The 27,079-nt window shown below is 42.5% G+C and overlaps 2 pseudogenes; one reads left to right on the forward strand and one right to left on the reverse strand.

Moving 5' to 3' along the window:
* Positions 1 to 19,133, reverse strand: part of LOC108524378 (zinc finger protein 718-like) — a 36,176-nt pseudogene extending 17,043 nt beyond the window's left edge.
* The window catches only part of LOC108524360 (wee1-like protein kinase pseudogene), a 16,945-nt pseudogene continuing 8,892 nt past the window's right edge, over positions 19,027 to 27,079 (forward strand).

A 27,079-nucleotide genomic window follows, 5' to 3' on the forward strand; every position in this document is an offset into this window, starting at 1 on the left:
TTAGAAAGCTCATACAATTTTGGAACATATATTAGTATTATTCACAAAAATATAACCTAAAGAAGATTGAACATCATTTTAGCAATCACATGTACCCAAACATGTCAAATAATCCCATTTACCTCCTTTCTGAATATTTTCAGGGGCCCTCTGATCCATCCAAAAAGCCAGGCATTAGGAAACAAGGATGTATGTGAAATTTGCCTTTACATTATATCCAGGTTCATGCTTAACTATGTTTTTTTAAAAAATTGCCAAACTGCTGATGTATTTTACAATACTTTTATTTTACTTTAATCAAAACTAACAGCTTTATGAAAATGTTTAATTAGCCAAATGTCTCCAATTCTTTATCAGGTTTAAAAAAATATTTTATTATTTAAACTTTTCCACATTTTCGTCTAATGATTCCTTACTACCTTGTTTTATGAATAACCTTTTAAATCTGTAATTTGAACCAACTTTTAGATAACTACTGAATTAGACAAAATTATTCTCTTTTTTTCATGAATAACATAACCCTTTCTGGTACATTTGGTATACAGAATTACACGTTAAATAGAAACCTAAAACTTTAATGAAACCCCAAAATACAAAAAATCCTAAACTATTGGATGTGGACAATTCCACAATTTTAAAAACATATTTCCCATATCACAGCCCTTTTCTTAATTGGAAATGACACAGATATTAAGTGAGAAATAAAAATAACTTTATGGTTTTAATTTACACAAAGTTTACCTAAAACAATTATCGTATTCACTGTTCTTAATGTTTTACTTTCAATATGGGAGAAATGAGATATTAATTGACATATGTAAAATGAACATTGGTTTGGTCCACAAAGGCAGGACAACTCAATGTGAGGAGGCGACTTGGGGGTTTTCAGATGACAGCTAGGTGGGAGGCAAACAGTTGCATTCTTTAGAGTTTCTGATTAGCCTTTCCAAAGGAAGCAATCAGATATGTATTTATCTCAGTGAGACTTCAGATAGAATGGAAGGCAGGCTCAACCTAAGCAGCTCCCAGCTTGAATTAACACTGACATTTAAAAATATTTAGCAAAGACAAACATAAAATTCAGACAAAATGTATGCTGACAATTATGAAGGCATTTCTATTTTTAGTCCACCAATACTTTTAAAGCTAGCTTGTTTAGTAAAGTTGTACTTTAAGTCACATGAACTTGAAAATTGCTTAGACTTATTAATTTATGAGCGTTCTTTTACTTGTAAGCCAATTTGGTAGACATAACATATAACAGTAAGTGTGCATGCAAATAAAGACATCTAGACATGTATGAACACACATAAATGAAGACTCAATAGCTTGGAACCTTAGCCATGAGACAGCAATAGAAACTTGCTGGTTTTACTTTGCCCCAGTATATAATCCCGTGAAGGCTGTGAACCAAAATTTTGGGTAAAGCAATCTCCATGGTAGTTTGATTTTTAAAGGCCAAACCTCCCCAGAATCCAAAGAGCACTGGGACCAAACCATACCAAAGGAGGGCATCACACATTAACCAGGCCCCCTGCTTGGAATCACAGTACAAAAGCCTGCATACATACAATGCCATTCCCCTTTTCCATTCAACAGTAAACTCCAGATTCCAAACAATGTTGGGGCCAAACAACACTGCAACTACAAGAGAAAATTCTAAGGAGGGTTTAGTACTTGACTTCAGAACGTCTGCCGAGAATGTTCCCTTTGGGTAGGTTGAGGTCCGCAGGACCCACAGAGTATCCTCCTGTGGATCCGATCTTAGTGTCAGATGTCTCTGACCTTAGGTGGCCACCTCCAGAGCATACTATAAGCATTATAAAAATAGCCATGAACTGTAATGAGAACTGGATTCTGGGTGGGCCTTTTTGTTCCTTAGCCAGTTGAGTACAATAAGGGAAGAATTTAGCATAAGAAGGTTTAAGTCCCTTGAAACATGTGCGAGTTTGCTCCGAACTGCGCCATACATAGGGATCGGGGACCACATTCAGAAAAGATAAAGAAAAAGTCATTCCCTCTTCTGGGCAGGGCAATTATAAACAGCCACTTAAAGACTGAGAGAGAAATAAAGAAAAAAAAAAAGAAAGAAAAAGACCCGGGTTCCTTAAACCAACCAGGAGGTGGCAGTCAGGCTTCTCCTCATGGAAACCCATTAGTTTCACAGGCCATGGCCAGAAACCCGCAGTTGCCTCCGTGTTTAGGTGCTTCCCACCAAGGGTTCCAAGTTGGAAAGGAAAAGAGAAAGCCCCTGTATGGAGCAGACAGGAAAGGGAGAAAAATGAATCCCAAACGTTCGGCTTACTTCTTCCTCCTGGCTGGCTCGCCGAAAGACATGTTACCAGTTGTAGATGTCCTGGTCCTTGATGTCTTTAACAAGGAACTGGACAAAACACACAAACAAAGCAAGGAAGGCATGAAGGGATTTATTGAAAATGAAAGTAAACTCCACAGTGTGGGAAAAAGCCCAAGCATAGGGGCTTAAAGGCCCCATTACAGAATTTTTGGGAGTTTAAATACCCCTAGAAGATTCCACTGGTTACTTCGGGTATGCCCTATGTAAATGGAGAGGATTAAATAAAATTACAAAGTTATTTATGGCCTATGCCCTATGGAAAGGGTATTTCCTGTCATAGCTGAAGTGTGAATTGGTCTTACCTTCCCTGCCTCCAGATCCTATTTTCCCGCCTCAATATAATGGGGAGTCTCTTCAACAAATTGTGTTACAAAAACTGAATATCCATATTCAGAGGAATGAAACTAGACCCGTATCTCTTGCCATCTAAAAAGAAAAAATAAATCAAAATGGATTAGAGACAAATCTAAGACATGAAATTATGAAACTACTACAAAAAAAATTGGTGAAACTCTCCAGGAAATTAAACCGGGCAAAGATGTCTTGAATAATACCCCGCAAGCACAGGCAGCCAATGCAAAAATGAACAAATGGAATCACATCAGTTAAAGAGCTTCTAAACAGCAAATGAAACATCAACAGGCCGGGCGCGATGGCTCACGCCTGTAATCCCAGCTCTTTGAGAGGCCAAGGCGGGCGGATCACAAGGTCGGGAGATTGAGACCATCCTGGCTAACACAATGAAACCCCATCTCTACTAAAAATACAAAAAATTAGCTGGTCGCGGTGGCGGGCGCCTGTAGTCCCAGCTACTCGGGAGACTGAGGCAGGAAAATGGCGTGAACCCAGGAGGCGGAGCTTGCAGTGAGCTGAGATTGCGCCACTGCACTCCAGCCCCGGCGACAGAGCAAGACTCCATCTCAAAAAAAAAGAAAAAGAAAAGAAAAGAAACAATCAACAAAGCGAAGAGACAACACACAAAATGGGAGAAAATATTTGGAAACTGCCCATAAGAAAAGAAATTAATAACAAGAATGCATAGGGCACACAAACAGCTCTATAGGTTAAAATCTGATGATAAATAAGAAAAAATTTGAATAGACATTTCTCAAAAGAGAGCATCGGCCGGGCGCGGTGGCTCAAGCCTGTAATCCCAGCACTTTGGGAGGCCGAGACGGGCGGATCACAAGGTCAGGAGATCGAGACCACCCTGGCTAATACGGTGAAACCCCGTCTCTACTAAAAAATACAAAAAACTAGCCGGGCGAGGTGGTGGGCGCCTGTAGTCCCAGCTACTCAGGAGGCTGAGGCAGGAGAATGGCATAAACCCGGGAGGTGGAGCTTGCAGTGAGCTGAGATTCGGCCCCGGCACTCCAGCTTGGGCGTCAGAGCCAGACTCCGTCTCAAAAAAAAAAAAGCATATAACACAAAGCCATACGACACAGTGCTCAACATCATTTATCATCAGAGAAGTGCAAACCAAAACGACAATGAGATATTATCTCACCCCAGTTACAATGGCTTTTATCCAAAAGTCAGGCAATTAACAAATACTGGTGAGGATGTGGAGAAAAGTGAAAGTGAACTCTAGCACTCTCTTGGTGGGAATGTAAATTAGTACAAAGACTATGGAGAACAGCTTAGAGGTTCCTCAAAAAATGAAAAATAAAGCTACTATATTATCCAGCAATCCCATTCATAGGTATGTACATAAAAGAAAAGAAATCAGGACATCAGAGAGATATTTGCACCTCCATTTTTACTGCAGCAGTGTTCACATTATCCAAAATTCAGAAGCGACCTGTAATGTCTATCATTGCATGAATGGACAAAGTAAATGTGGTGCACATACATAACCAAGTACTTTTCAATAATAAAAAAGAACAAGATCCCATCATCTTCAACAGCATGGATGAACTAGAGGCCATTATGTTAAGAAAAATAAGCCAGGCACATGAAGGCAAATGTTGCATGTTCTCACACATTTGCTGGAGCTAAAAATTAAATTAATTCATAGAGATAGAGAACAGAAGGATTGTTACCAGAGGCTGGAAAGTGTAGTGGGGGATTGGGGGAAGTGGGGAAGATTAATGGTGTAGAAAAATAATTAGAAAGAGTAAGATTTAGTAGTTGTTAGTACACAAAGTGACTATAGTCAAAAGCAACTTAATTGTACATTTTTAAATAACTAAAAGAATGTAGTTAGGTTGTGTGTAAAACAAAGAATAAACACTTGAGGTAACGAATACCCATTTACCCTGACATGATTTTTATGCATTTCATGCCTACATCAAAATATCTCATGTAACCCATAGATACATAAAGCTACTGTGTACTCATAAAAATTTAAAATCCTGAACCATATACAAAAACTATCCTGAATAAATTAAATATTTAAATGTAAGAAGCATAACTCTACAATTTTTAGAAGAAAATACAGGAAGAAAGATTATGACACTGGTTTTGGCAATGTTTTATTGCATATAACATCAACTACATGAGTAACACATTTAAAAACACAGAAAAATGGAATTATATTAAATTTATCCCTGCACATTAAAATAAACATTTAGTCAGAGTCGCAACTAAGAAAAAAAAAGTAAAAAGTATACATTTGACAGAAGTTAACACCCAGAATAGACTCCAAAAAATCAACAAAGAGTAAGTAACATGATTAACAAATGAACAGATGAAAATGTTTCTCCAAAGAATAAATACACATAGCAAAATTATTGAAAAATTTTTAATCTTTAGAAAAATGTAAAGCAGGCCGGGCGCGGTGGTCAAGCCTTGTTAATTCCCAGCACTTGGGAGCGGACGGGCGTGGACAAAGGGTTCAGAGATTAGAGACCAATCCCTGGGTAACGGGTGAAACCGTCTCTACTAAAAAATACAAAAAAACTAGCCAGGCGAGGTGGAGGCGGCCTGTAGTTTCCCAGGCTACTCGGGAGGCTTGAGCAGGGGAGAATGGCGTACCAGGAGGCGGAGCTTGCAGTGAGCTGAGATCCTGGCCATGCACTTTCCAGGCCGGGGTGAGAGGCCAGATCCGTCTTAAAAAAAAAAAAAAAAAAAAAAAAAAAAATGTAAAGCAAAACCACAATGAGGTATTCTCGTGTATTAATGAGAACGGCCAACATCAAGCGAACAAAAGATAACAAATGTCAAGAATGTAGATGAATTGAAACCCTTGTGCAGTTGGTAGGAAGAAAGTGATACAGCCCCCTAAAAAATGTATGGGGATTCCTCAAAAAAAAAAAAAAAAAAAAAGTTATTCTATGACCCACTAATTCTACTTCTGAGCATCTTACTCAAAATATGCAAAGTGTATCTGACAGAAATATTTGCACATCCATGTTTACTGCAGCAATATTCACTGTTTTAGTTTATTCTTGCATTGCTATAAATACCTGAGACTAGGTAATTGTTTTTTTTTTAAAGAAAAAGGTTTAACTGGCTCATGGTTCTGCAGGCTGTACAGGAAGCATAGCAGCTTCTGTTTCTGGCGAGACCTCAAAAAGCTTTCAATTATGGTAGAAAGCAAATAAGGAGTGAGTCACCTCACATGGTGGGAGCAGGAGCAAGAGACAGTGAAAGGAGAGGTGCCACATGCTTTTTAAAAAGTGAGATCTCAGGAGAACAAACTCACTATGGCAAAGACAGTACCAAAGGGGCTGGTGCTAAACCATTCATGAGAAGTCAACCTTATCATCCCATCACCTCCCACCAGGCCCCACCTCCAACATTAGGGATTGCAATTTGACATGAGATTTGAATGAGGACACAGATCCAAACCATATCATTTACAAAAGTCAAAAGGAAAAAAAAAATTGAAATGTCCCTTAACAGATGAATGATTTAAAAAGATGTGGCTTATACATACAATGAAATATTCTTTAGCTTCAAATGAAAATATCTTGTCAGAGGCTACAATAAGGATAAATCTTAAAGCCATTATTTTAAGTGAAGACACTAACAAAGTGACAGTGTATGATTCCACTTAGGTAAGATATGTTAAGTAGTAAACTCACAGAAAACCTAAGTAGAAAGGTACTTGCCTTTGGTTAGGATTGTGAAACCTCAGTGGAGCCAAAAATCAAGTAGAGATATTTGGAAAAAGCAGGCCCTCACCCAGGTGGCCAACTCAAGAGCCCATAGACATGGCTGCAGACAAAACATGGTACACTAAGCTTGGTCTTATTAAGGATGCTGAAGCAGTTCTGCAACTGTCTCAAACTCCTCTCAGCTAGAGTACACAAGTGGTCCTTCCTATCAAGAGACTGCCAGGAGACACACCCAGCCACGGCCCTGGAGGCAGGCCTACAGATCTTGGCCTTAGCTATGGTCCCTGAAGCAGCCATGTGACTCAGTTCTAGCCCTCACAGTCACAGTCCATGGCCAGTTGTACACAATCACGGACTCAGAGAGACCTGTGAAAACTGTTCCCCAGTAGTCAGTAGAAGCCAAACCCATTCATACACCTGGTACTTGGCCTATCATATACAGACAAACTTCAAAACCCTACCTTACTGCCTGCCATACAGATAATGTCCTCAAGGAAATTTAATCTTTCCAGGGCCCAGAAAGAATCCATGACTGTCCAAATCTCTGTTAACACAATCATCAAAAGCAGAGGTAATCTCATCAGCATGAGGACAGAACAAAAGGAGTTCTTCACCTGCCAAATTGTAATCTTTGTTACAGTTACAGAAATTGTAATCATTGTTAGATCCTTCAAATGTACAGACACAGGGCTGCTTCAGAGACCACAGCTGAGGCCAAGATCTGCAGGCCTGCTCCAGGGCCACAACTTCTATCTTAACATATTACTAAAAACTTGTATGAGAACAATTAGGCAAGGAAAAGGATTGAACGAAGCTCTCGAGCTTTGGAAAAGAAATAAAAACATTACTGTTTGTAGATTATATAATCATGCATATATATGTGTGTATATATATATAACTCTAGGGTAAATCAACAAAAACTCAATAAATACATTCATTAAAGCATCAGGATACATAATCTTGTGAAAGGAAAATAAATCTTGGAACTCTTAGGGCCCCCAAAATCACTAAGCTAAACCGTCAAGCTGGGAACTGCCTAGGGCAAACCTGCCTCCCATTCTATTCAAAGTCATCCCTCTGCTCACTGAGATAAATGGACATCTGATTGCCTCCTTTGGACAGGCAAATCAGAAACTCAAAAGAATACAGCAGTCTCTCTCTCTTGTACTGTGACCTTAGAAACCCCATCCCTTGCTTGAGTTGTCCTGCCTTTCAGGATGGAACAAATGTACATCTTATATATATATTGATTTATGTCTCATGTCTCCTTAAAATGTATAAAACCAAGCTGTGCCCAAACCACCTTGGGTACATGTCATCAAGACTTCCTAAGGCTGTGTCAGGGGCATGTGTCCTCAACCTTAACAAAATAAAACTTTTTTTCTTTCTTTTCTTTCTTTTTTTTTTTTTTTGAGACAGAGTCTTGCTCTGTCGCCAGGCTGGAGTGCAGTGGTGCAATCTCAGTTCACTGTAATTTCCACCTCCTGGGATTAAGCGATTCTCCTGCCTCAGCCTCCCAAGTAGCTGGGACTATAGGCGCGTGCCACCATGCCCCGCTAATTTTTGTGTTTTTAGTAGAGATGGGGTTTCACCATGTTGGCCAGGATGGTCTCGATCTCTTGACTTCATGATCCACCTGCCTTGGCCTCCCAAAGTCCTGGGATTACAGTCGTGAGCCACCGTGCCTGGCCGGCAAAATAAACTTTCCACATTAACTGAGACCCGTCTCAGATTTTTGGAGTTAATATTCTGTTGCCCAGGTTCATCTTAAACTCCTATGCTCAAGTGATCCACCAGCCTTGGCCTCTGAAAGTACTGGGATTACAGAAATGAGTCACTGGACCTGGCCCAACATAAAAATATTTGTTGCATTTCCAAATAGTAACAACAAACCTTCCAAAAAAAAGAAACAATTTTCATCTGCAATAGTATAAATATAAAAAATGTAATCAAAGTAAATTTAACCGATGAAATATGTATACACTAAATACAATAAGATATTGACAGAAATTGCAATAGACACAAATAAATGGAAACATATTTCATTAGAATAACTAATATTGTCAAAGTACCATATTATCATAAGTGATCTATATATTCAATGTGAAAATTTTAGTGTCACTTTTCACAATAACAGAAAACACAATTGTAAAACTTAAGTGTAACCTTAAACAACTTTAACATTGATTGGCTGGGCACGGTGGCTCACACCTGTAATCCCAGCACTTTGGGAGGCCGAGGTGGGCAGATCACGAGGTCAGATAGAGACCATCCTGGCTAACACGGTGAAACCCTGTCTCTACTAAAAATATAAAAACAAAATTAGCCGGGCATGGTGGCGAGTGCCTGTAGTCCCAGCTACTCGGGAGGCTGAGGCAGGAGAATGGGGTGAACCCGAGATGCGGAGCTTGCAGTGAGTGGATATCACACCACTGCAGTCCAGCCTGGGTGACAGCGAGGCTCCGTCTCAAAACAAAACAAAACAAACAAACAAAACACTTTAACATTGATTGATGGTGAGTGTTGTGCCTGAGGGCAGAAAATAAGGAAATGTTCAAAGAATACAAGTTTTCAGTTATAAGTTGAGTAACTGAAAAATCTAAAGTACATCAGCAAAATGGCATTGTTTATAGTTAGTAACACTGGAATGTATGCTTACAATTTGCTACAACAGTAAACTTTAAGTGTTCTTACTACAAAAAAATCGGTTATCTACCTGAGGTAATAGATGTGTTCATCAACTTGACTATATTTTATTTTACAACGTATATACATATCAAATCATTACACTGTACACATTAAATAGTTATACAATTTTTATTTATCAGAAAAATCCAGGTCGCACAGAGATGTACAGTAAGCCCTCACTTTATGTTCAAAATAGGTTCTTGAAAACTGCATCTTTAAATCAACAATGTTGCTATATGTCATGCAAACATACCTCTTGTATTAATTAAACTCTGGTAAAATTAGTTTTCTTAATATGTTGCTTCATTTACTGTTTCCAAGAACCTATCAGCGAAGTAAGAATTTATTATACACATATAAAACTTACATAGGTGTGTGTTTGTGTGTGTGAAACACACATTTTTATATATAGATAGATCTCAATAACAGAATTTCAGTAGGCTTCCTACTAAATAAGACAAAATTAAAAGATAATATTATTAAGAAATAAGGTAACAATTGAGAGTTTAATATACACTTAGCAATGTTCTAAGCTGGTTAATGACATAGTGCATTTAAGAAATTCAGTGATGGCCAACCCTTTGAATGTGAGGACATTTTTACTTATCTGTGGTGGTGGATATCACAAAAATTATTTGCAAACCTTTTTTTTTTTTTAAAGCTCATCAGCTATTATTGGTGTTAGCATAATTTTTATTATTTGTATTATTTTTATTTATTTTTTTTAGATGGAGTCTTGCTCTGTTGCCCAGGCTGGAGTGCCTGTGGCATGATCTCGGCTCACTGCAACTTCCACCTCCCGGGGTCAAGCAATTCTCCTACCTTAGCCTCCCAAGTAGCTGGGATTACAGGCGTGCACCACCATGCCCAGCTAATTTTTGTATTTTTAGTAGAGATGGGGTTTCACCATGCTTGTCAGGCTGGTCTCTAACTCCCAACCTCATGATCTGCCCGCCTTGGTCTCCCAAAGTGCTGGGATTACAGGTGTGAGCCACCATGCCCGGCCATGTTACTGTATTTTATGTGTGGCCGAGACAATTTTTCTTCCAATGTGGTGGTCCAAGGAAGCCAAAGGTTGGAAACCCATGCTTTAAATAATTTGAAAACTTGCAAAAGTAGAGTTTAAATTATAAATCTCAGTTTATATTAAAACAATAACATTTTGAAGTAAAATAAAATTACATTTTTTCATATTTAGGAAAATGCTTATTGTTCTGATAAAATTGCTAAGAATTTTTTTGTAGAATTACATCTGCAACCTCTATAGGATTAAAAATCACCAAGCAGAAAAGATGCAACATCTGTCCCTGGTGTTACTGGGATTTCTGAACCAAATCCCAATATGTCCACTACTCACCTTACACATTTTAGACATGATGCAAAAACAGTATTTGGGAAAAAAACAAACAAACAAAAAAACTTTAACACAGAGCTCCTCAATAATACAAATACTCCCGGGTCCCCAAAAGCAATGAACAGCAGTCAGATCATGCAGCCCTTGGTAAGTGATAAAGTGGACACTGGCTCTCCCTGTAAACCTGAAGGGAGATACAAAAGGAAAAACAGAATTCTTGGATTTAAGAGCATGGGACAGAAGATGACCCTATGAGAAAAAATGCAGCCTTTTGGAAATTATTTTATTTGTCACAGAGCTTCCCAACTACATTTATTTACTTATTTATTTTTTTGCCATGGAGTCTAGCTGGATATTGCCCAGGCTGGAGTGCAGAGGTGTGATCTCAGCTGACCATAACCTCTGGCTCCTGGGTTTTTGAGCAATTCTCTCTGCCTCAGCATCCTGAGTAGCTGGGATTACAGGCACAAGCCACCACACCCAGCTAATTTTTGTATTTTTAGTAGAGACGGGGTTTCACTGTATTGGCTAGGCTGGTCTTGAACTCCTGATCTCAGGTGATCCACCTGCCTCGGCCTCCCAAAGTGCTGGGATTACAGACGTGAGCCACAGTACTCAGCCTCCCAAACTACATCTTAAGGCCTGGCTTCCTTCTTGACTTTTGGCCTCCTTGCCTGTGTCCTCTCCTCCATTCACTCTCACCAACCTGAGGGTCTGGCTGCTGTCTCACGTATCTTGAAATTGTAGGGCTCTTTTCTTTGCTCCAGACAGGTGACCAGGTCTGGGTTAGAGATAGCAACCCCTGTTTTATTTTTAAAAAATTAACATGATTATTGCTGGGGATACTCCAATTACCAACCTAGTACTATGCTAAGTAGAATAGAGAAATTAGGGAAGATTCTAGAAAATTAATCCAAATATTGTTTTCTGACAGAATCTTTAGAATATTTAAGTATTTTAAATCTGTGGGCTTTAAGTTCCACTACCGAGTACTACTGAATCAAAAATAAGTAGTGCAAATTGCATGTTAAGATGTGAAAGACGGCTGGGCGCGGTGGCTCAAGCCTGTAATCCCAGCACTTTGGGAGGCCGAGGCGGGTGGATCACAAGGTCAGGAAATTGAGACCATCCTGGCTAACATGGTGAAACCCCGTCTCTACTAAAAACGCAAGAAAATTAGCCGGGCGTGGCGGCGGGCGCCTGTAGTCCCAGCTACTCGGGAGGCTGAGGCAGGAGAATGGCGGGAACCGGGGTGGGGGGGGGGGCGGGGGCGGGGGAGCTTGCAGTGAGCAGAGATCGTGCCACTGCACTCCAGCCTGGGGCACAGAGCAAGACTTCGTCTCAAAAAAAAAAAAAAGATGTGAAAGACAATTATTTTATATCATCAACTTACAGAATTACCACTAGCCTAGAGTGAAGGAAACAAATTAGCTCAAAAGAAGGTTTACGTAAAGATGAAACATCCTAAAGATTTTATTTTTCATACCACCAAATGCCCAACTTTTTCATGAAGGAACTGAAATTAATTCATGCAAAGCAAAAGCTCCTAAGAGACATTCTACAAAGGAAGAAAATGAAATTCTGAAAAAGTATTAGGAATTACACATTAAAGTTATCCTCACCCAGGGAGACCAAGTTTCTGTAGTTCTCCAACATCACATCTCTATATAAATTCTGCTGAGAAGGGTCCAGACATTTCCACTCTTCTGGAGAGAATTCTATGGCCACATCCCTGAATGTTAAGAGTTCCTGAAAATATATATTTATCAAGTGACAGAATTCTTCTTCTTCTTCTTCTTTTTTTTTTTTTAATATGGAGTCCTGCTCTGTTGCCCAGGCTGGAGTGCAGTGGTGCGGTCTTGGCTCACTGCAACCTTCGCCTCCCAGGCTCAAGTGATTCTCCTGCCTCAGACTCCTGACTAGCTAAGATTACAGGCACCCGCCACCATGTCCAGCTAATTTTTGTATTTTTGTTAGAGACAGGGTTTCACCATGTTGGCCAGGCTGGTCTCCAACTTCTGACCTCAGGTGATTCACCTGCCTCAGCCTCCCAAAGTGCTGGGATTACAGGCATGAGCCACTGCAACCGGCTGTGAGGCCTTAATTTGACTACAGGTGAAATGAGTTAAGAGAACTAGTTCTGACTTACAAGACTGAATGGAGTTATCTGACAAAATAACTTTCAACACAGTAATGTTCTCTAAATTATTCTATAACTCTGAGGAAAAAGGAGGGCATGCCAGCAATTTCTGTTGCTGCAGTGGAAATATGGGCTACACTGACATGCCCCTACCAAAACCAAGCAGAGCAGGCCCTGTGACTTCCTAGAACAAAGGGTGAACTCACTTCTCATTAAAGTATCTGGAAGCCCTCATGCTTGACCCTGGCCTTGTGGTAGAATCATGTGAGGAATTCAATTTAAAAAACAGAATTTTTTTTTTTTTTGAGACGGAGTCTTGCTCTGTCGCCCAGACTGGAATGCAGTGGCGTAATCTCGGCTCACTGCAAGCTCTGCCTCCCAGGTTCACACCATTCTCCTACCTCAGCCTCCTGAATAGCTGGGACCACAGGTGCCCACCACCATGCCCGGCTAATTTTTTTTGTATTTTTAGTAGAGATGGGGTTTCACTGTGTTAGCCAGGGTAGTCTTGATCTCCTGACCTCATGATCCGCCCGCCTCGGCCTTCCAAAGTGCTGGGATTACAGGCATGAGCCACAGCGCCTGGCCAAAAACAGTAATTTTTCCACCCAGTAAAACAGACAGGATCTGTGGGGAGGGCACAGGTTATGGTTTCTCTTCAGACTGTCCACATGATTCTACAGCAAGACTGGGCTGAGAGTCACTCAGCCAAGCTTTGCCTCTAAGGTTCAATGTGCATATAAATTATTTGGTATTCAAAACCTCACTGTAAGTAACAAAATTCTGCAGGTTTGAAAAGGGTCCATGAATTAGCTTCTTATTGCAAGTCTCCTGTTATTCCAAGTCTTCTTATTGCTGACGCTCCTGCTCCTAGACCCATTATACCACTCAGCTAGAAAAAGCAATCACAGCACGAGTCCCTCACTGCAACACCCTTATCATAACACAAATACTTTACATCTGAAGACAAGACCACCAATCATCATCTTGAAATATGGCATTCTCTGCAGGCCCTTTAATGTTTACAGAGGCGGAAGATGGTGGCAAGTCTGAGTAAGTCTGCATTTGAAAAATGTGTATATGCATTAATGCAATCTTTATGGAGCATGTAGTATGTGCTCAGAAGTATGTCAGAGAGCAGTGTGCTGGGAAGTTCATACTACGTGTGTTAATACTATAACATCCTGAAAAGTAGTCCTATACTTCCCAGGATTTAAATGCAGGGCCCCAGCATTTCTATTTGTTCTTCTGTTTTCTTATTTTTTTTGTTTTTGTTTTTTTGTTTTTTAAATGTGTAGAATAATAGCTCAATATAGATAGATGGGACACATACAGAAAGAGTTAAGTGCAATTCAGAGGAATTTTTTATTTTTGTGTTTGTAGTTACTTTGAGACTTGTGAAAAAAACCACTGAAACTGTAGAGATGGGGAACAGGTTGCTGGATAGGATGTCTCTAGAAACACTAATTTTAATTTTATAAAAAACAATTTAAGGCACAAAAGTATATGGCTTTTCCCCATTTATCTGCTTTTGGGTTTCAGGAAATTGTGAGCACCAGCTCCGGAGAGGCAGCAGGAGTAGCCACCCCAAACTCTGAGCTCCTCTAAGCAGTTCTGTGAGAGATTTCAGTGTGGGGTCAGACCTGGTCAAGGTTCAGCAGAGGGTGGATCTGGACAGAGTTGGGACAGAAGGTGGGCCCTAGGCATCTGCTCTCTATGCCCGTATTTTCAGTTTTGTCTTTTCTAAGCCTGCCGAAGAGAAATTTGATTCCCAGAGTTTCTATATCTTAATCTATTTTAGCGAATTCCCTATTTTATAACACACAATAACAAGGAATTCAACCAAAACCCTTGTGTTTTTCTAGACCAATTATGTTAGAAGCTATTTATTTATTCTCAGCAAGGTAAAAACAATACAAATAATAACAACAACAATTTCTCTTCTGTCAATGAACAGCTGATCAGGTAGTGGCACCAAAACTCACAAAACAATAAAAGGGAAGTAATCCAAATGAAGTTTAAGTCTCCTGTACAGTGTCCATCTTTGTACTGAACACATGATGCTGAATTCAATCATTTATTCATGTGCTCCAGACTGCAAGTTCCTTGATGGTAGGGACCATGACTGCTTTATGTCTTTTTCTAATGACCATATGAAATAGAAGCAATTAGCTTATTGATCAGTTTGAGTCCCCAGATCTCCTCATTTTTCACCAAAGAACCAGAAAACTGGAGCAATTCTTATCTGGGTAAAAACCAAGGAGATTCTTTCTGTGAGGGGAGGCACAAACCCTGGATGAGTCACTTAATCTTCCTCTGAAATGGGAGCAGAATTAGACCTTCTTGTCAGACTGACCTCAGTCTGCACAGGACATCCTCAAATGTCTCATTACTCAAAGATGCTGGTGAGAGTGTCCCCAGTGACCTTTGGTTGATGCCCCCATAGTGATCCATGGAGGAGACACTCAGGCTGACTTTGTGGGGTGCAAATAGAAAATAGAGCTGTCCTGGTTGACCTGCATATCTTGGCTCCAGATGTGATATTCCCTGCCCCTGATCAGCTAACTCTGAGGTAAGGAGAAGGACAAAAGTACTCTACTCCCATAACACAGTATACAGGAGGAAGGCATACTTGTGATTATGGTTGTCATTAAGGCTCTGGATATTTTGTGGCCTTACCTCCCACTGCTAAGATGCTTGTTACACTTACAGATTCTGCCACAGGATTTTGTTCCCATCAGAAGCCTCTCACACAGCTGTAGCAGGTCACTGAACAAGATCTGGAAAACTCAAAGGGCTCCACTCTAAAAATGGGGCTTAAGATGTCTATGTTGGCCTCTCATGATGCAGAAAATGTCTTCTGTGAGTTTTTCATACGTCTTGAACCCAAAGTCTGGTCCAGTGTTGGGAATCCTAGGCAGAAGCCAACTTTCATATGCAGATTCTAGGTGGGATCAATGTGCCTCTGCATTCTTAGGGATTAGAGCAAGCACAGTAAAACCAGAGGAGAGATCCCCTCAGTGAGGCTCCTTCAATACATTCTAAAGAATATTTTGACCTAAAAGGAAATACTAGGGTAAACATAATATAAGTAGAGAGTTTTGGGGCCAAAGCTTGAATATTGCAATCCTGGAGTATAAAGCTACCCTGAATATACACTCCAGTTACAAGTATATTTGTAAAGGAAAAAGGAAGGCAGAGAGGGAACTGATAGAAAGTTGTCAGGAATTCTTATTGGTTTGCAACAGTAACATTGGTTAGTGATTGGTTACATACATTTTTAAGCTATTGGGTGTGGGTTATAGTGTCCAGTGTGGCATTATTAGGTTAATTTATAGCCACTTGTGCCAATAGCAAGCAATTTCAAAAGACAAACAGTTCAAAGATGGGAACAGTATATCACTGTGGTCTCATTTTAACAAGACTCTGGGTCTGATCATTAAAAGAACATGTATTTCTCAAATAAAAGTTCTTTTCTTCTCTCAAATCCCAGAAAATAAATTCAAAATTTGGAACTGCACATTTAGGTCTTGGAGGGCTGGTGAGCTATGCACATTTGTGGGCACTGGGGCAAGGGGAGGAGGGAGAGAATTGAAGTTCTCAAGTTTAATCAATGCATATGTATGATCCTGGTTGGGTTTATGGGCCCCATGATCTCTGAATCTGTGTCAGATCTGAAGATGACAGGAGCACTGAAGGAGGTGAAATAACTGATTGCTGTTCTGAAGTTGTTTTTGTAGAAATCTAGTCTAACTGCTCCAGAAGGGACTGTAGATCCCAAATAGACTATTTTGTTTGCAGATTTGGGGAGCACCTTGCTGCAGTTTGTCATACACTTGTGGGTTGTGGCTGGAATCCTGAGAATGAAGGTTTTTCTCTCAAGTGAAGCCTGATAGGCACTTTGTATATAACATCTGGTACTTCTAAACAGTGTATGGAAAATATGACTAAAAGAAAAATTTTCAACCAGGCGCAGTGGCTCATGCCTGTAATCCCAACACTTCAGGAGGCCGAGGTGGGTGGATCATGAATTCAGAAGATGGAGACCATCCTGGCCTACATGGTGAAACCCCATCTCTACTAAAAATATAAAAAAATTAGCTGAGTGTGGTGGCGCGCCTGTAGTCCCAGCTACTTGGGAGGCTGAGGCAGGAGAATCACTTGAACCTGGGAGGTGGAGACCGCAGTGAGCTGAGATCGCACTACTGCACTCTAGCCTGGCAACAGAGCGAGACTCCGTCTTAAAAAAAAAAAGAGAGAAAAGAAAAATTATCTCCAATCCCCCAAAAAATTTCCACCATAATAGAACAGCAAGAAAATGTTTTGTTATATAATTAAACCAAAATGTGATGTGCATCAAAGGCAATCTACTAAGAGACTGCAAACACAGAAAAAAAGTCACCATTATTAGTTTTCAAGTGGAAGACTTGAAAGCACCATTTACAGTTTATTATTTCACCTAGTAATTTGGGAGGTAATCTGGGTTTTCTAATTGGTAACATTCAAAGGAAAAATAAACTTCCCACATCTTCACGACAGGATGTGGATTCGCAATGTGGAGCCAGTTACCTGCTGAAGGCAGCCTCCCACCCTCCTACAGAAACTGTGGTATATATTCTTGCTATTCACATTTCAAAGCAATAGTTTCCAGGTCCTAGATAAAGACAAGTCTGAGTCAAAAAAAGACAAATGACTTATTTAACTGATAAAATGATTTACATATATTTCAAAACCAGTGAAAATAATTATAAAATTTTCCACCTAAATGCTTTAAGAAAAGGGAGAAAACAAAATTCTTCCCTCATTCGAAAGAAATCATTAAGCCTCTTCTTTCTAATTTCTATTTGTTCCTACAACAGCCAGGTCTAAAGGCATGGTCTTGAATTCCCTAACGTCTGAATTCTTGTAGGCACGTAAGGGATGAACTTGGGCACACTGTGTGCACAGAAGAGGATTTGTGGGGAAGGAAAAAGCAGAAGACAGAAAGGAGCTATCAAGAGCCATGGGGTGGGGACAGGACACAACTGATGAAAGGACTGGTTTCTGCTACAGGTACAGGCTGAGGCAGGGCTACGCTCCGATTCCTGAGTCCATAAAGGCAGAGGAGATTAGGATCAGATGCTCCAGAAGCCTGGATTGGAGAAGGAAACAGATTCCTGCTACAGATCTGACCCAGGAGTCTTCTGGGCACTGCGTGTGTTTTTGACAGAAAACTGTAGGAGCAAAGCTGCCATGGCCACAATTCCTGAGGGTAGAACCCTGTCCTAGGACGGGTGTGGCCATGTGAATGTCCACTGGGCGTGCTCAGGAGTGGGTTAGCATTGGGTGGGGGCTGGCAGCAGGGTGCAGGGAAGGGACGTTTCTCAGAACTCCTTTCCTCTTAAGTTCCCAGTCCCCTCTCCCCGGGAGGAGACCGGGAGGAACCCGACAGCGCCCAGCTGGATCGCGCATGTGCAGAACCCACTCGCCCTCCCGCAGACGCCAGGCGACTCCCTCCCGCCCAGGCTCAGCCTTGTCTTTCTTCTGACAGAAAACCTGCGGAGTTTCCTCAACACCCGTCAATGCTCCAACCCCAACGGGCTGTCCAGCAACTCACTAAAGACCCCACCCAGAGTCAGCGCAGACCCCACAAGCTCAGCGCTCTTCCCGCAACTGCCCCCCTGCAGACGCCAGTCCCTGCCTCTGGACACCCGTCTTCATTTCTGAACGTCTCCAACAACCAGGGGCGCCCACACCCTCCTCAAGTTCCATAATGTGGCAGAACCACTCACAGAACTCAGCGAAGCGCTGTGCACACGACACCAGCCTATTCTAAAAGAGGCCACTCAGGAACAGCCAGGCGGAGGCGGCGCTCAGGGCAAGGGGACCGGTGGGAAAGTTGGGGCGGGCGGGTGATCTGCTTCCCTTCCTCACACAAGCCTTTCCTTCAAGACCCGCTGGCAGCCCCCAAACCACGAGCCACGGGGGCGCTGTCCCATTATTGAGTCCCGTTTGCTCACATGAACTCTATGTTTTGACGGAGCCTCCATCTCATTCGGAACAGGGTAAAGTAGGGACAGGACCCCGGACCACAGCTCCTCCCACGCGGTGCCCGCGCACGCCGCGGCGGCGTCTTCCCGGTGAGCTCCTCACCCCACAGCCTGGGGAAGGTGCGGGGCTGCCGGCGCAGAGCTGCACCAGGAGGGCTACAGGCTGGGCAGAGCCGCTGTGCGGGGATTGACAGGAGCCCGCGTTCCTCACGGGAGGGGACTGAGGACCGAGGGCTGAGCGGGAACTCCACTCACAGACTGGTCCCACCACCGCCATTTCCCGCCATTTTCCGCCGGTTCCCATGAGGCCTCTCCAGGCTCCGGACGCCCTGCCCCCCTGCCCCGCACACTCACCATTTCCCGACTTCAGGAGTGTCCCAGAGTCTTAGATAGGAATCATGCAATACCCGCAGGTCACAGAGGGACAGAGGCTGAGGCTGTGGCAGAATCACCGAGGCCTCCCCAAGGAGCTGAAGCAGAGCGATGAGGCCCTAAGGGAGCTCTGGCTGGAGCTACCGGCAAAAGCCCCGCCACCTCCCGGATGCCGCCCCCTCCTCTCCGCTGCGCTCCTGATTCGGCAGTTGTCAATGCAGCGCCCTAATTGGATAGGCTGTAAGTCTCCCCCTCCCCCCCCCAGGCCTTGAGTGACAGAAGTTGCAACCATACACTACACTGAATGAGGCAAGAGTGACAGGCTCTGGCCTCCAGGCACTTTGAGGCAGGTTTTTGCGTTTGTGTTTGGAGAGGGAGTCTGGCTCTTCTCGCCCAGGCTAGAGTGTAGTGGCGCGAAGTCGGCTTTCTGCAACCTCTGCCTCCCGGGCTTAAGTGATTGTCCTGCCTCAGCCTCCCAAGTAGCTTGAATTACAGGTGCCCGCCACCACACCTGGCCAATTTTTGTATTTTTAGTAGAGACAGGGTTTCATCCTGTTGGCCAGGCTGGCCTTGAACCAGGTTATCTGTTTGCCTGGGCCTCCCAAAATGCTGGGATTAAAGGTGTGAGGCACTGCGCCTGGCCCAGGCTGGGTTTTATCTCTGTGCTTGGCTTGGCACAGCCCAGTGGTCATTTTTTAACTTTGTGGTGTGTAAGGTTAAGTCCATTTATAATATAAATTGTACACACATGCATGCATACACACACCCATGTACTCACACACAGGTACACATGCACGCTTGCACACACACATGTTCACAAATGGAAACAATATAAGGACAATTATTTTAATGTTTTATAACCTTTCTGGCCTCTGGTCTTTTGTGTAGGACACCTGAGATTTTTAAGAAGGAAGTAATCCTCTAAAAACTAAAATGTTAGCTATTAGTGAATTTTCAATTTTTTATTAGCCACATCAAAAATAATAAGAAGGCCGGGCGCGGTGGCTCATGCCTGTAATCCCAGCACTTTGGGAGGCCGAGACAGGTGGATCACGAGGTCAGGAGATCGAGACCATCCTGACTAACACGGTGAAACCCCGTCTCTACCAAAAATACAAAAAAATTAGCCGGGTGCTGTGGCAGGCGCCTGTAGTCCCAGCTACTCGGGAGGCTGAGGCAGGAGAATGGCGTGAACCCGGGAGGCGGAGCTTGCAGTGAGTGGAGATCGCGCCACTGCACTCCAGCCTGGGCGACAGAGCAAGACTCCGTCTCAAAAAAAAAAAAAAAAAAAAAAAAAAAAAAAAAAAAAAACAAAATAATAAGAAGAAGTGAAATTGTTTGTGTTAATTTTAGTCTGCTAGCTGCAAAATATTACTGTTTTAATATGTGATCAATATAGAATTGAGAGGTGAAGCCAGCTGGACTTCCTGGGTCAAGTGGGGACTTGGAGAACTTTTCTGTCTTACAAGAGGATTATAAAATGCACCAATCAACGCTCTGTAAAAATGCACCAATCAGTGCTCTGTAGCGAGCAAGGGGGTTGTAAAATGCACCAATCAGTGCTCCGTAAAATGCACCAATCAGCAGGATACTAAAAGTAGCCAATCGCAGGGAGGATTGAAAAAAGGGCACTCTGATAGGACAAAAACGGAACATGGGAGGGGACAATTAAGCGGAAATGGGAGGGGGAATAAAAGCTGGCCTCCTCAGGGAGCAGTGGCAACCCACTGGGGTCCCCTTCTATACTGTGGAAGCTTTATTCTTTCCCTCTTCACAATAAATCTTGCTACTGCTCATTCTTTGGGTCCATGCCAGCTTTAAAAGCTGTAACGCTCACCGTGAAGGTCCGTGGCTTCATTCTTGGTCAGCGAGAGGAGGAACCCGCGGGAAGGAACTAACTCCGGACACATAATTAGAAATAAAATATATTTTGCCAGGCACTGTGGCTCATGACTGTAATCCCAGCACTTTGGGAGGCTGAGGCGGGTGGATCAGGAGGTCGGGAGATAGAGACCATCCTGGCTAGCATGGTGAAACCCCGTTTCTACTAAAAATACAAAAAAATTAGGCAGGCTTTGTGGCGGGTGCCTGTAGTCCCAGCTACTCCGGAGACTGAGGAAGAATGGCATGAACCCGGGAGGCAGAGCTTGCAGTGAGCCAAGATAGCACCACTGCATTCCATTCTGGGCAACAGAGCGAGACTCATCTCAAAAAAAAAAAGAAAAAGAAATAAAGTATATTTCTGGTATAATTCTTCTGAACTCACTGTGCATTTTTTGTTTGCAGCACATTTTACTTCAAACCAGCCACATTCCAGGTACCCAGTAGCTACATATGGCAGGTGTCTGCCACATTGAGTGCAGGCATGAGGGCTCTGACCTCCGGAAAGTGAGGGCCTGAACGTGTCCTTTCTGTTAAAAGTGAGGGAACAGCCTCTCTACCAACTTTTCTCCTCAGGCTCAAGGGTGGGTGGAACAGTACCCCTAGAGAGAGCAGGGGCTGCAAGCTGAGAGTGTCCACAGGAAGACCATGGTCTCACAGTTGCTGTTTTGTAGAGGTGTGGTGGTCTCCTCAGTTCAGCCAGGTCTCCTCAGTTCAGACGAGCCAGGTCTCGTCTACCACCAAGGAGAATGAAGCAGGGCAACACCAGACAGTGAGTTTGGCAGAGTAGGATTTATTAAACAAAAGGAAAGCTTGCCGCAGCAAGAGGGGACCTGAAAGCAGGTTGCCAGAAATGGGCCTAATTTCTTTCTTTTTTTTTTTTTTTGAGATAGAGTATTGCTCTGTTGCCCATGCTGGAGTGCAGTGGCTTGATCTCAGCTCACTGCAACCTCTGCCTCCCCAGTTCAAGTGATTCTCCAGCCTCAGCCTCCTGAGTAGCAGGGATTACAGGCACCCACCATCATGCCTGGCTAATTTTTTGTATTTTTGTAGAGATGGGGTTTCACCATGTTGTTGGCCAGGCTGGTTTTCAATTCCTGACCTCAGGTGATTTGCCTGCCCCTGCCTCCCAAAGTGCTGGGATTACAGGCATGAGCCACCTCAGCCATCTGAGTTATGGGTCTTTTATGGGGCAAGGAAAAGGGAGTCTTCTGTGGGTTCTGTCCAAATGAGAGGGGTAAGTTCCCCACTAAGGTTGCTGCATCTGTGCATGCCTGGGGTTGGCCACAGTGACTCCATGTTGGTTATTACCCATGAGTGCCTAAGCAAAAACTTGGAGAAAGCGGGGTAGGGGAGTGCTAAAACAACAATGCTAATGTCATGTGTATGATATTCTAATAAGCTGGGTCAAGTTTAGGACATTTGGGTTGATTTATTGCGCCTGCACCTAAGTTGAAAAAATCCCTTCTGAACAACATCCTGGCATAAGGAATTTCTTAACCACATTTCTTCCTGCTAGCTACAGGGCCAGTGCTGGTGCGGTCCTGTGGGTGCTTTTTCTCTCCCAAAACCCTCCCTCTCTATCTGCCTCTGACTCCCTCCTCTCTCAGAGGTTTGTTTTCCTTTTAAATATCAGACAGTAAACAAAGAATGATGGGGCTCCAGGAGGAGAGAACACGATGTCTTCAGGTCTCTTCACAGCCTTGACTTCCAAAGATTAGATGTAGATGGAATAGATTAAAGGCAAACTTCTTGTTTTCCTGTCTATCTTTGGACCTAATTGTCAGACTGTAACTGTGTGTTTTTCTCCTGTGGTGGGGGGCACTGTGTGAGTTTCAGCAACAATCACATGCATCCACATCTTCCTGCACTTCTGTTCCCAGAAGGAAGGCAGTGAGTGTGAGTTGTCCAGATCCTTGACATTTTGAACAAAGAATTGAACAAAATGCACAGAGTAACAAAGGAACAAAACACAGGAGGAAGCAGCAAAAGTAGAAATTTATTAAAGTGAGAAAGCACTCACAGGGTGGGTGTTGGCTCAAGCAAATGGCTCAAGGACCTGGGTACAAAGTTTTCTGGGTTTTAAGTACAGTTTTTGGGGTCCCTAGAGGCTACCCCTTATCTGGATGAAGGATTTGGTCTGTGGCTAATTAAAAACTCAGAGGAATTGACATTCTATGCAGATGAAGGGATGGCCTGTGCTTAGCCTGTGGCCACTCCAAGGCACTCTCCCTTTACATCTGAGGAGTGATGGAATGGGGAGTGTTGTAGGGAGAGTAGCCTTTGATCCTTTGCCACTCCGGTGTGGGGGGATGGGTTCTTTCTCTTTTGGTTTAGCTGTTGGAAGTTGGCCTTAACTGATCTTAGGTTCTCTACCCCCAGACCTTGGTGCATGTGTGTGTGTGTGTGTGTGTTTTTTTTTCTTAGGAAGTCAGCACAAATTGGCCTTAAGTTCCCTGCCTCCACACCCTATTCTCCTACCTCACTTCTGAATAACTCAATACCATCTTACAACAAATCTATTAAATAAAGGGAAAAGAAAATCAATCCTTATAGGGTGCCGAGCATTTGCAGGTTATTTGTAATCGATCTGTCCTGGCATCCTGTCTTTAATGGGTATATACATTAGTGAGCTATAACTGCATAACAAACAATCTCAAAACATACTAGCTCCTGATTGAGCTGGTTAGAAATTTAGGCTGGGCTCAGCTGGGCCATTCTGCTGGGCTCAGTTTGGCTCCTTCAGGTGTGAGTGGTCAGCTGCTGGTGAATTAGGTGGCTCTGCTTCTGGGAGTGAGCTGTCTGTAAACTGAGGCACTTTGGCTTTTCCTTTTCTCAGCATGCTATTTTATCCTCCAGAAAGTTAAAATGGGCTTGTTCTAATAGAGATGAAAGGGTTCTGAAAAAGAAAACAGAAGCATTTAAAACCGTTTGAACCTAGGTACCAAACTGACACACTGTCATATGCACAGCTTTGGCCTGTGCAAATAAGGCCAGAAAGATTCAAGGTTTGGGAAGCAGAATTTGTCTCTTGATGGGAACCACTATAAAAGTCATTGCCAAGGGCATGAATACAAGATGAAATTTTAAGATATTTGTCTTTTTTATTTTTGAGACACAGTTTTGCTCTTGTCACCCAGGCTAGAGAGCAATGGCATGACCTGAGCTCACTGCAACCTCTGCCTTCCAGGTTCAAGCGATTCTCCTCCTTCAGCCTCCAGAGTAGCTGGGATTACAGGCATATACCACCATGCCTGGCTAATTTTTTTCTATTTTTAGTAGAGACATATTTCTCCATGCTGGCCAGGCTGGTCTCAAACTCCTGACCTCAGGTGATCCACTCACCTTGGCCTCCCAAAGTGCTGGGATTACAGGTGTGAGCCACTGCGCCTGGCCAAAAAAATGTATCACTTATGCAATCAATTTTATTATGTCTTTTCTAGCAGATGAGGCTTGTATAAGTGCCCCAAAGCTACTAAGAAGTTGGCTGGGACTCAAGATCAATTTTGCCGGAAAGCAAGAAACAATGGTACCAACCATGTGCCATAAAACGTATACTTCCAGGCTGGGCGTGGTGGCTCAAGCCTGTAATCCCAGCACTTTGGCAGGCTGAGACGGGCGGCTCACGAGGTCAGGAGATCGAGACCATCCTGGCTAACACTGTGAAACCCCGTCTCTACTAAAAAAATACAAAAAACTAGCCGGGCGAGGTGGCGGGCGCCTGTAGTCCCAGCTACTCGGGAGGCTGAGGCAGGAGAATGGCATAACCCGGGAGGCAGAGCTTGCAGTGAGCTGAGATCCGGCCACTGCACTCCAGCCTAGGCATCAGAGAGAGATTCCGTCTCAAAAACAAAACAAAACAAAACAAAAAAAACTTATACTTCCACAAAAAAATATATAAAGCATCTTGGTTTAAAAATCTATAAACTTATACAATTGGAAGCTAAAAAATAAACAGTTGGAAGACCTAATGCAATTCTATCTTTTATATAATATGGTAAACACTAATTTCCACAAAGCAAATGGCTATAACAAAATCCAAGCACCCTTTTCCTCTGAGTCATGGCTCCTGGAAGATGAGGCTGTGTGTAAAGATGGGGCTGCGCACCTCTCCTGAGTCCCAAAACAGATCCATCAACACAGCCACCTTCAGCTCCCCAGGGGGTACCCCAAGAATCACATTCTGCTGGTATTACACTGCTACAACTGAGGAGCCCACTGCATAGCCAGCCCCAGGACTAAGGCAGAGTCAGCGAGCCCTGAGGGACATGAAAAACACAATGTGTGCAATAAGATATTAACAAATTAGACTTTACCAAAAAATTTAAAAACTTTTAATTTTGAAAATACAAGCCATAGACTGGGAGGAAATACTCACAAATCATGTGTTTGATAAGAGACATGTTTCCAGAGTGTATAAGAAAAAAACTGATTTTAAAAACTGACAAAAGATTTGAACAGGCCTCACCAAGGTGTTATAGGAAAGGGGTCCTGATCTGGACCCCAAAAGACGGTTCTCGGTTGTCCAGCAAGAATATGGGGCGAGTCCATAGAGTAAAGTGAGAGCAAGTTTATTAGAAAAGTAAAGGAATGAAGACTGGCTGTACCACAGGCAGAGATGTGACATGAGTTGTTCTACTGACTATGCTTATTTCTTGATTGTATGCTCAACAGAAGGTGGATTATTTGTGAGTTTACCTGAATGAGGAAGGTTCCTCCCCCTTTTAGATTATATAGAGTAACTTTCTGACGTTGCCTTGGCATTTGCAAACTGTCATGGTGCTGGTGGGAGTGTCTTTTAGCATGCTAATGTATTATAATTAGCATATAATGAGCAGTGAGGATGACCAGAGGCCACTTTCATCACCATCTTGTTTTTGGTGGGTTTTGGCCGGCTTCTTTACTGCATGGTGTCTTATCAGAAAGGTCTTCATGACCTGCATCTTGTGCTGACCTCCTGTCTGATCCTGTGAGTAAGAATGCCTCACCTCCTGGAAATGCAGCTCAGTAGGTTTCAGCCTCAATCTACCCAGCCCCTATTCAAGATGGAGTTGCTCTTGTTCAAATGTCTTTGACCCAAGAAGATATACAAATGACAAATATGCACATAAAAAGATGCCCAACGTAAACAGTAGTCTGTATTTAGAAGTAACAAAAATAAGGAAAATGCAAACTAAAACAAAATGAGAAATTAATATCCACCTATTAAAATAGCTAAAATGAAGACGGCTAACCATACCAAGTTTATATTATCATGTGGAACAACTGGAACACTCACACTGTTGGTGGGAATGTAAAATAGTAAAACTACTTTGAGAAAAAAATTGGGAGTTTCCTAAACAGGTAAACATTCACCTACTGTATAATCTAGCCATTCCACTACCAAATATTTACCCAAGAGAAAGGGAGAAAGGAAAGCATATGTCCACACAAAGATTGCTTACAAATGTTTCATTTTCTTTGTAATAACTCCAAACTGGAACTAGTGAAAATGTCCATCATCAGCTGAATGAATAAGCAAACTGTGACGTATCCATACAATGGAATATGACTCAGCAGTGAAACAGAATATGCTATTGACACATACTTCAACACGGATGAATCTCAAAATAATTACACCGAGTGAAAGAAGCCAAAGAGAGAGTGTTATGATTCCATTTATATAAAACTCTAGAAACAAACTGACACTGATATGACAGAAAAAAGATCATTGCTTGCCTAACGATGTGAAGGGAAGAGGCAGGGAGGGGTTGAGGAAGAGATTACCAAGGAACACAGGAAATTTGGGGGTGGGATGGGCATATTCATTGTTATTATTGTGGTAATGGCTTTATGGGTGCACATGTATTTTGGAACTTATTAAACTTCATGCTTTATTTTTCTGATACAGGGTCTTGTTTTGTCACCCAGGCTGGAGTGGAGTGTCGGGATCATACCTCACCACAGCTTCGAACTCCAGGGCTTAAGCAATATCCTGCCTTAGCTGCCTGAAAATCAAGTGAAGTGCAACACTGCTCTCCAGGCTGTGTGACAGAGTGATACCCTCTCTCAAAAACAGAAGAGAGAAAGAAAAAAAAAAGAAAGGGAAAGATAAAAAGAAAGAAGAAAGAAAACAGTGATACAACCTTTTGCTTTGTTCTGTATCTTTAATTGTATTGAAGATGACCTCGTTTTTTTTTTTTTTTTTTTTTTTTTTTT

This window comes from Rhinopithecus bieti, unplaced genomic scaffold, assembly GCF_001698545.2.
Source record: "Rhinopithecus bieti isolate Rb0 unplaced genomic scaffold, ASM169854v2 scaffold_79532, whole genome shotgun sequence".
In the NCBI taxonomy this organism is placed as follows: domain Eukaryota; kingdom Metazoa; phylum Chordata; class Mammalia; order Primates; family Cercopithecidae; genus Rhinopithecus; species Rhinopithecus bieti.